This window comes from Lolium perenne, chromosome 4, assembly GCF_019359855.2.
Source record: "Lolium perenne isolate Kyuss_39 chromosome 4, Kyuss_2.0, whole genome shotgun sequence".
NCBI lineage: Eukaryota > Viridiplantae > Streptophyta > Magnoliopsida > Poales > Poaceae > Lolium > Lolium perenne.
In genome coordinates this window covers 278,874,999-278,884,757 of record NC_067247.2, presented here as the reverse complement: position 1 = coordinate 278,884,757, position 9,759 = coordinate 278,874,999, and positions in this window count along the sequence as shown.

Genomic DNA, 9,759 nt, shown 5'->3' with positions numbered 1-9,759 from the left:
TTATAACCACCCATTTACGCAGTGGTGTTTGGTGTAATCAAAGTACCTTTCTGGTATAAGTGATTTACATGATCTCATGGTCATAAGGACTAGGTAACTATGTATCGAAAGCTTATAGCAAATAACTTAATGACGAGATCTTATGCTACGCTTAATTGGGTATTTTACATCATTCATACAATGACATAACCTTGTTATTAATAACATCCAATGTTCATGATTATGAAACTAATCATCCATTAATCAACAAGCTAGTTTAAGAGGCATACTAGGGACTTCTTGTTGTCTACATATCACACATGTACTAATGTTTCGGTTAATACAATTATAGCATGATATATAAACATTTATCATAAACATAAAGATATAAATAATAACCACTTTATTATTGCCTCTAGGGCATATCTCCTTCAGTCTCCCACTTGCACTAGAGTCAATAATCTAGATTACATTGTAATATACCTAACACCCATGGCATTCTGGTGTTGGTCATGCTTTGCCCTAGGGAGAGCTTTAGTCAACGGATCTGACATGCTCAGAAACGTATGTATTTTGTAATTCATTTGCGTCTCAACGCATCACTCATTTTCAAATGAGTCGGCATTAAATATGTTTGGTCTTCTGGTGGAACCTTAATTCCGCGGTCTGAAATATGTCACTAATATTGTCACACACAATATAGCTTCAAAGTTCTGACTCTGTCGGAATTACACCAAGTTCTCAAAGAACCTCTTGACTTAACATCCTTTGTCATTGTCAAAACAATGACATACTCTGCCTTCTTTTGTAGAATCCGTCACAATATTTAGAACTCTTCTAAATCTAGCATAGACAACTTCTAGCTCATTGTGCTACTTTTAAACAACACTTAGTCTAATTTGAGATTGAAATTATATTTTATATGTGACAAAACAAATATCGGTGTAATCACCTTACAGCGATTTGTTTGTCATTTTCTCCATACAAAACTATATATATATCCTTGGTTCTTCTAAAGTACTCAAGGATATTCTTACTGTCGTTCAATGATCATCTCATGAATCATTCCGGTATATGCTCATAACATTTTAGAGCACAAGATATCTGATTTTGTACATATTATTCGTGATCTAAAATCACTCATGTGTTTTTATTCATCGAGTGTCAGATACACTCAAGTCTTGTTAAACCTTCACATGACAAGAACATTTTCTTAATATTTCTATATTGAACTATTTCAATATCCATTCTATGTACTTTGACTTAAACTTATTATGTGTTTCAATCTATCTTCATAGATCTTGACACTAAATATGTTTTAGTCCATATCCTTTCATTGAAGTTAATTTTCAATGAAACATTTTAATCAAGTATATAATTACATCATTTATAACCAACTATATGTCACCTACATAAAGTATTATAAATGTGTCTTAGCGCTCCCACTTAATTTCTTGCAAATGCAAGCCTCTTCATCGTCTCTGATGAAATCAAAAACTCTTTGACTATTTCATCTGATGAAGATTCCAACTCCGTGATACTTACTTCATCCAATTGAAGTTCGTATACCTATCTAGTATTCCACGGACCAGCAAAACTCTTGGTTGTATCTTGTATACACCTTTAATACATACTTCTGATAAGTAATGTATTTTGCCATCCTACTAGCATATCTCATAAAAGAAATATGTAGTCATTACTAGAATAATCCACATAGACTATAAGCATTGTTACGGAAGATCTAATCTTATCGTAGTCAACTCTTTTAACTTTGTCGTAAACAACTTTTCGACAAGTTGAACTTCTTCAAGGATATTTCATCCAATTTCATAGATCCATTTACTTTCAAAAAGTATTCATCTATCTTGGATTTCATGGCGTATAGCCATTTTAACGGAGTCAGGGCCCATCATAACTTCTTTGTTTGTAGTTGGTTTATCATTGTTCAAAATCAATCCTTTGTCCACAAATCATTTATTTGATCACAAAGTAAACCATACCTACAAGGTTCAATATGTACTTCGATCTCCATGGCTAAAACACTTTGTAGTCATGGGAGCCATGATCGTCGTGGCCGCTTCCGAAACCAATTCCGTTGCTGCGCTACTCTGATCATTATGCTCAGGTTCATAAACCTTATCAAATTATATTGTCCTCCCACTCAAATACTTCACTAGAAACAATATCTTGGAAATAAGAAACATTGACAAACACTTTTGTCTTTGTCTCCATAGTGGGAAGAATTCCCAATCAATTCTCTGGGATAACCAACAAAGACATTCATCCGATTTTGGTTGTAAACTCTTAGACCAAAATTTAAAGAAAGGACTATTAGGGTTTATACCCATGCCATAACTTGTATGGTGTCATTTCATCGGATCATGATGATGCTCTATTCAGTGTAAAAGCGGTAGTCACTAAAGCATAATCCACAAAAATATAATGACATCAATATTTTATCTCATCATTGACCCAACAAGTATTGGATACATCTCTTGGATACTTCTTCATCACTATGATACTCCAAGAAACGTGAGTTGTAGAACAATTTCATAACTCTCTTAGATGTTCGCTAAAACTCGTAATTCAAATATTTCCACCATGATCCAGTCATAGATATTTGACTTTTCTATTACGATGATTTCCACTTCATGCTGAAATTTATTTGAATCCATTCAAATGTTTCAAACTTTTCCTTATTGAATATATCCACATATATACTCAATTCATTGTTTGAAAGTTTTCATGAAGTAGAAGAATCTCCCGCACACAACTATGCTCAGTGAACCACATACATCATTATGTATTTTTTCACTAAGTTTGTTGCCCGTTCAACTCTTGGCCTATGAACGGTATTTTAATCATTCTCTTTAGAAAAGATTTGCAAGCGCCAAATGATTCAAAAATCAAATGACTCCAAAAATCCATTTGCATGGAGTTCCTTCATGCGTTCCTTTCTAACATGACTTAAATAGCGGTTCCACAAATAAGTGGAATTCAAATCATTTGCCTTATGGCATTTTTAGCGTCAGTGTTATGTATGTGTGTTTCACCATTAAGATTTATAATAACTTATCCATCGTACATGGAGTAATGTCATAATTTAAACAACTCATTGTTTTCATTTGACCAGAGCAAAATAACAATTATTAAGTTCTTTATTATAAATTCTAAGGGCTAGATAGAATGCTAACGACGAACATAATAACACTTTATTTTGTTCCAGGCGTGCATTCTTATCATATTCCTTGTCAGTTACTTAGGCCATTGTATTCTTGTATTGCGTTGTTTTGTATGACACTTCATACCAACCAATATAGTACTAATACCCAAGAATTTCATAGTGTGACTTAACTAGGAATACAACCATAACATGTATATCATTTATATACACCTGAGCTAGACTTTCTAGTCTTTTCTTTTCTTTTTGCCAAAATATCTTTTGCAGTTTCTCTTTTAGCTTTCCTCATTATTCAGAGAAACACATCAACTTCAATAACTTCTCGGTTTGTTGGTCAAATACCAATAACCTTGAGGTTCTTACTTTGAAGTTGATCATCATATGACAAGTGTTCCAGATTTCACTATTAGTAACTTTGTAATATGATGAACAATTTCACTCATAATTTTATCCATCATATCATGACGACTTTCCGAGACCATGTCTGTACATGCTAGGCTCGTAAAGTTTTAACCTTGGTATTCGCATGTGCAAATCTAGCTTGCACCCGTTGTATGCACTCGTAGAATCTATCACACCCGATCATCACGTGATGCTTCGAAACGACGAGTCTTAATAACGGTGCATATTAAGGATGGTCACTTCATGGATATGCGAATATTGTTAGTGCCCCAATAGTTGGAGGATTGTGACGCCTTGCGTCTTCAACCTTCGTACATTCCCATAAAACTTATGAGTTTATGTAGTCTCACCAAAATATATTCTATCATCTTGCAATAAGGTCTTAGATATCACATATATCTCATACCTTGATTATTTCTGAAAACTAAATTTTCAGCTCCTTACTTTTCAAACAGATTTGAACTTCAAGTTTTACGGAGACAAGATAACTTTAGGTACTAATTGAAACCATAGCTCTTTGAATCAACAATGTGAGGTTTACTAAAAGTTTGCAATAGGACTTAATCAATTCTTGATTCTTTAACAATACGGTATCAATCCGTAAAGTTTCTTGTCAGATTTTAACAGTATTTCTATCTCAATAACAAGACTAGCGCATGGTAGAAAACGGATGCCAATACTACAAAATTAATTCAAAATACTACTCAGACTATGTTTATGATAATTAGTTCATGTTTTAATCTAATTACTAATGAACTCCCACTTAATACAACATCCCTCATAGTTGTTAAGTGGTACACGATCCAAATTCACTACATCAAAAACCGATCATCACGTGAGATGATGTAGCTTCAATGGTGAACATCAACATGTTGATCATATCATCCATAAGACTCGTGTTCAACCTTTCGGTTTCCGTTGTCCCGAGGCCATGTCTGTACATGCTAGGCTCGTCAAGCAAACCCAAGTATTCCGCGTGTGCAACATGGCTTACACCCGTTGTATGTGAATCGTTGAATCTATCACATCCGATCATCACGAGATGCTTCGAAACGACGAACTGTTACAACGGTGCATACGAGGGGAGAACACTTTATTATCTTGATATTAATGTGAGGGATCATCTTATAATGCTACCGTCGCGATCTAAGCAAAATAAGATGCATAAAAGGATTAACATCACATGCAGTTCATATGTGATATGATATGGCCCTTTTGTCTTTGCGCCTTCGATCTTCATCTCCAAAGCACGGACATGATCTCCATCATCAACGGGCATGATCTCCATCATCGTTGGTGTAGCGTCAAGGTTCATGGCACCGGCTTCATGGTTGTTCACCTCATGTAGCAACTATTACAACTACTTAGAAATACTACTCAACATGAAATTTAAAGACAACCATAAGGCTCCTGCCGGTTGCCACAATACAATAATGATCATCTCATACATATTCATCATCATATCATGGCCATATCACATCACCAAACCCTGCAAAAACAAGTTAGACGTCTCTAATTTGGTTTGCATATTTTACGTGGTTTAGGGTTTTCGAGTAAGATCTAATCTACCTACGAACATGAACCACAACGGTGATACTAGTGTTGTCAATAGAAGAGTAAGTTGAATCTTCACTATAGTAGGAGAGACAGACACCCGCAAAGCCTCTTATGCAATACAAGTTGCATGTCGAACGAGGAACAAGTCTCATGAACGCGGTCATGTAAAGTTAGTCCGGGCCGCTTCATCCCACTATGCCACAAAGATGCAAAGTACTTAAACTAAAGATAACAAGAGCATCAACACCCACAAAACCATTGTGTTCTACTCGTGCAACCATCTATGCATAGACACGGCTATGATACCACTGTAGGATAACGTTGCATAGAAAACAAAAAAATTCCTACCGCGAACACGCAATCCAAGCCAAGATGCAATCTAGAAGACGGTAGCAACGAGGGGGTATCGGAGCTCACCCTTGAAGAGATTCCAAAGCCTACAAGATGAGGCTCTTGTTGCTGCGGTAGACGTTCACTTGCCGCTTGCAAAAGCGCGTAGAAGATCTTGATCACGATCGGTTCCGGCGCCACGAACGGGCAGCACCTCCGTACTCGGTCAGACGTTCGGTTGTTGATGAAGACGACGTCCACCTCCCCGTTCCAGCGGGCAGTGGAAGTAGTAGCTCCTCTTGAATCCGACAGCACGACGGCGTGGTGTCGGTGGTGGTGGAGAAGTCCGGTGGAGCTTCGCTAAGCGTGCGGGAAGTGGAGGAGCAGGGCGGCTAGGGTTTGGGGAGAGGGGGCGCCGGCCACTATGGGGTGCGGCCACCTTGGTGGTGTTTGAGGTGGCCGGCCCCCTCCCCCTTGGCCCTCATTATATAGGTGGAACCCCAAGAGTTGGTCTCCAAGTCTTCGAATAAGACCCGAACCAAAAACCTTCCATATGGAGGGGAAACCTAGCCAAGCTAGGACTCCCACTAGAGGTGGGAGTTCCACCTCCCATATGGGGGGGGTGGCCGGCCCCCTAAGGGGGAGTCCACTTGGGACTCCTCCCCCACTAGGGTTGGCCGGCCATGGAGGTGGAGTCCCATGTGGACTCCACCTTCCTTGGTGGTTTCTTCCGGACTTTTCTAGAACCTTCTAGAACCTTCCATAGAACCTTCCGCGTCAATTTAATTCACATAAAATGACATCCTATATATGAATCTTATTCTCCGGACCATTCCGGAACTCCTCGTGATGTCCGGGATCTCATCCGGGACTCCGAACAAATATTCGAACTCCATTCCATATTCAAGTACTACCATTTCAACATCCAACTTTAAGTGTGTCACCCTACGGTTCGTGAACTATGCGGACATGATTGAGTACTCACTCCGACCAATAACCAATAGCGGGATCTGGAGATCCATAATGGCTCCCACATATTCAACGATGACTTTAGTGATCGAATGAACCATTCACATACAATACCAATTCCCTTTGTCACGCGATATTTTACTTGTCCGAGGTTTGATCTTCGGTATCACTCTATACCTTGTTCAACCTCGTCTCCTGACAAGTACTCTTTACTCGTACCGTGGTATGTGGTCTCTTATGAACTTATTCATATGCTTGCAAGACATTAGACGACATTCCACCGAGAGGGCCCAGAGTATATCTATCCGTCATCGGGATGGACAAATCCCACTGTTGATCCATATGCCTCAACTCATACTTTCCGGATACTTAATCCCACCTTTATAACCACCCATTTACGCAGTGGTGTTTGGTGTAATCAAAGTACCTTTCTGGTATAAGTGATTTACATGATCTCATGGTCATAAGGACTAGGTAACTATGTATCGAAAGCTTATAGCAAATAACTTAATGACGAGATCTTATGCTACGCTTAATTGGGTGTGTCCATTACATCATTCATACAATGACATAACCTTGTTATTAATAACATCCAATGTTCATGATTATGAAACTAATCATCCATTAATCAACAAGCTAGTTTAAGAGGCATACTAGGGACTTCTTGTTGTCTACATATCACACATGTACTAATGTTTCGGTTAATACAATTATAGCATGATATATAAACATTTATCATAAACATAAAGATATAAATAATAACCACTTTATTATTGCCTCTAGGGCATATCTCCTTCACTGTGGACCCCGGTCCAATTCTCTATACTGAAATACAATCTACTGCAATACTGTTCTACTATTTTCTGCAAACAATCATCTTCCACACTATACATCTAATCCTTTGTTACAGCAAGCCGGTGAGATTGACAACCTCGCTGTTTCGTTGGGGCAAAGTACTTTGTTTGTGTTGTGCAGGTTCCACGTTGGCGCCGGAATCCCTGGTATTGCGCCGCACTACATCCTGCCGCCATCAACCTTCAACGTGCTTCTTGCCTCCTACTGGTTCGATAAACCTTGGTTTCATACTGAGGGAAAACTTGCCGCTGTACGCATCACATCTTCCTCTTGGCATTCCCAACGGACGCGTGATGTACGCGTATCAAGCTCTTTTTCTGGCGCCGTTGCCGGGGAGATCAAGACACGCTGCAAGGGGAGTCTCCACATCGCAATCTCTTTACTTTGTTTTTGTCTTGCTTTATTTTATTTACTACTTTGTTTGCCGCACTAAATCAAAATACAAAAAAAATTAGTTGCTAGTTTTACTTTATTTGCTATCTTGTTTGCTATATCGAAAACACAAAAAAATTAGTTACTTGCATTTACTTTATCTAGTCTATTTTATTTACAACTGCTAAAATGGGTACTCCTGAAAATACTAAGTTGTGTGACTTCACAACCACAAATAATAATGATTTCTTATGCACACCTATTGCTCCACCTGCTACTACAGCAGAATTCTTTGAAATTAAACTGCTTTACTGAATCTTGTTATGCGAGAGCAATTTTCTGGTGTTAGTTCTGATGATGCTGCTGCCCATCTTAATAATTTTGTTGAACTATGTGAAATGCAAAAGTATAAAGATGTAGATGGTGACATTATAAAATTAAAATTGTTTCCTTTCTCACTAAGAGGAAGAACTAAAGATTGGTTGCTATCTCTGCCTAAGAATAGTATTGATTCATGGACTAAATGCAAGGATGCTTTTATTGGTAGATATTATCCCCCTGCTAAAATTATATCTTTGAGGAGTAGCATAATGAATTTTAAACAATTGGATAATGAGCATGTTGCACAAGCATGGGAAAGAATGAAATCTTTGGTTAAAAATTGCCCAACCCATGGACTGACTACTTGGATGATCATCCAAACCTTTTATGCAGGACTGAATTTTTCTTCGCGGAACCTATTGGATTCAGCTGCTGGAGGTACCTTTATGTCCATCACTCTTGGTGAAGCAAAAAAGCTTTTTGATAATATGATGATCAATTACTCTGAATGGCACATGGAAAGAGCTCCACAAGGTAAGAAGGTAAATTCTGTCGAAGAAACCTCTTCCTTGAGTGATAAGATTGATGCTATTATGTCTATGCTTGTGAATGATAGGACAAATATTGATCCTAATAATGTTCCGTTAGCTTCATTGGTTGCCCAAGAAGAACATGTTGATGTAAACTTCATTAAAAATAATAATTTCAACAACAATGCTTACCGGAACAATTCTAGTAACAACTATAGGCCATATCCTTATAATAATGGCAACGGCTATGGTAATTCTTATGGGAATTCTTACAACAATAATAGGAACACACCCCCTGGACTTGAAGCCATGCTTAAAGAATTTATTAGTACACAAACTGCTTTTAACAAATCTGTTGAAGAAAAGCTTGGGAAAATTGATATACTTGCTTCTAAAGTCGATAGTCTTGCTGCTGATATTGATCTTTTGAAATCGAAAGTAATGCCTAATGAAAATCTTAATAATAAAATTGTTACTACAGCAAATACCATCCAAGTTAGAATTAATGAGAATATGAGATTGATGGCCGAATTGCGTGCTAGGTGGGAAAGAGAAGAAAATGAAAAAGAAGATAATATAGCTAAAGTTTGGACTATTACCACCACTAGTAATGCTAATGCTACACAAGTTGCTGCACCTCCTACTAATAATAATAAAAGAATTGGTGTTAGCAATGTTTCCACTTCTAATGCAAAGCGCGAAAAAGCGCACAGAAATCGCTAAAGCTGCTTAAAGCGCATGTGATAAAACTGCTGAAATTTTTTCCAACATTGGGGATGATGATCCCATTGCTTTAGATTATAATGGTTTGAATTTTGCTGATTGCCACATCTCTGAAGTTATAAATTTCTTACAAAAACTTGCTAAAAGTCCTAATGCTAGTGTTATAAATTTGGCTTTCACGAAACATATTACAAATGCTCTCATAAAAGCTAGGGAAGAGAAACTAGAACGCGAAGCTTCTATTCCTAGGAAGCTAGAGGATGGTTGGGAGCCCATCATTAAGATGAAGGTCAATGATTTTGATTGTAATGCTTTATGTGATCTTGGTGCAAGTATTTCTGTTATGCCTAAGAAAATCTATAATATGCTTGACTTGCCACCACTGAAAAATTGTTATCTGGATGTTAATCTTGCTGATCATTCTACAAAGAAGCCTTTGGGGAAAGTTGATAATGTTCGCATTACCGTTAACAATAACCTTGTCCCCGTTGATTTTGTTGTCTTGGATATTGAATGCAATGCATCTTGTCCCATCATATT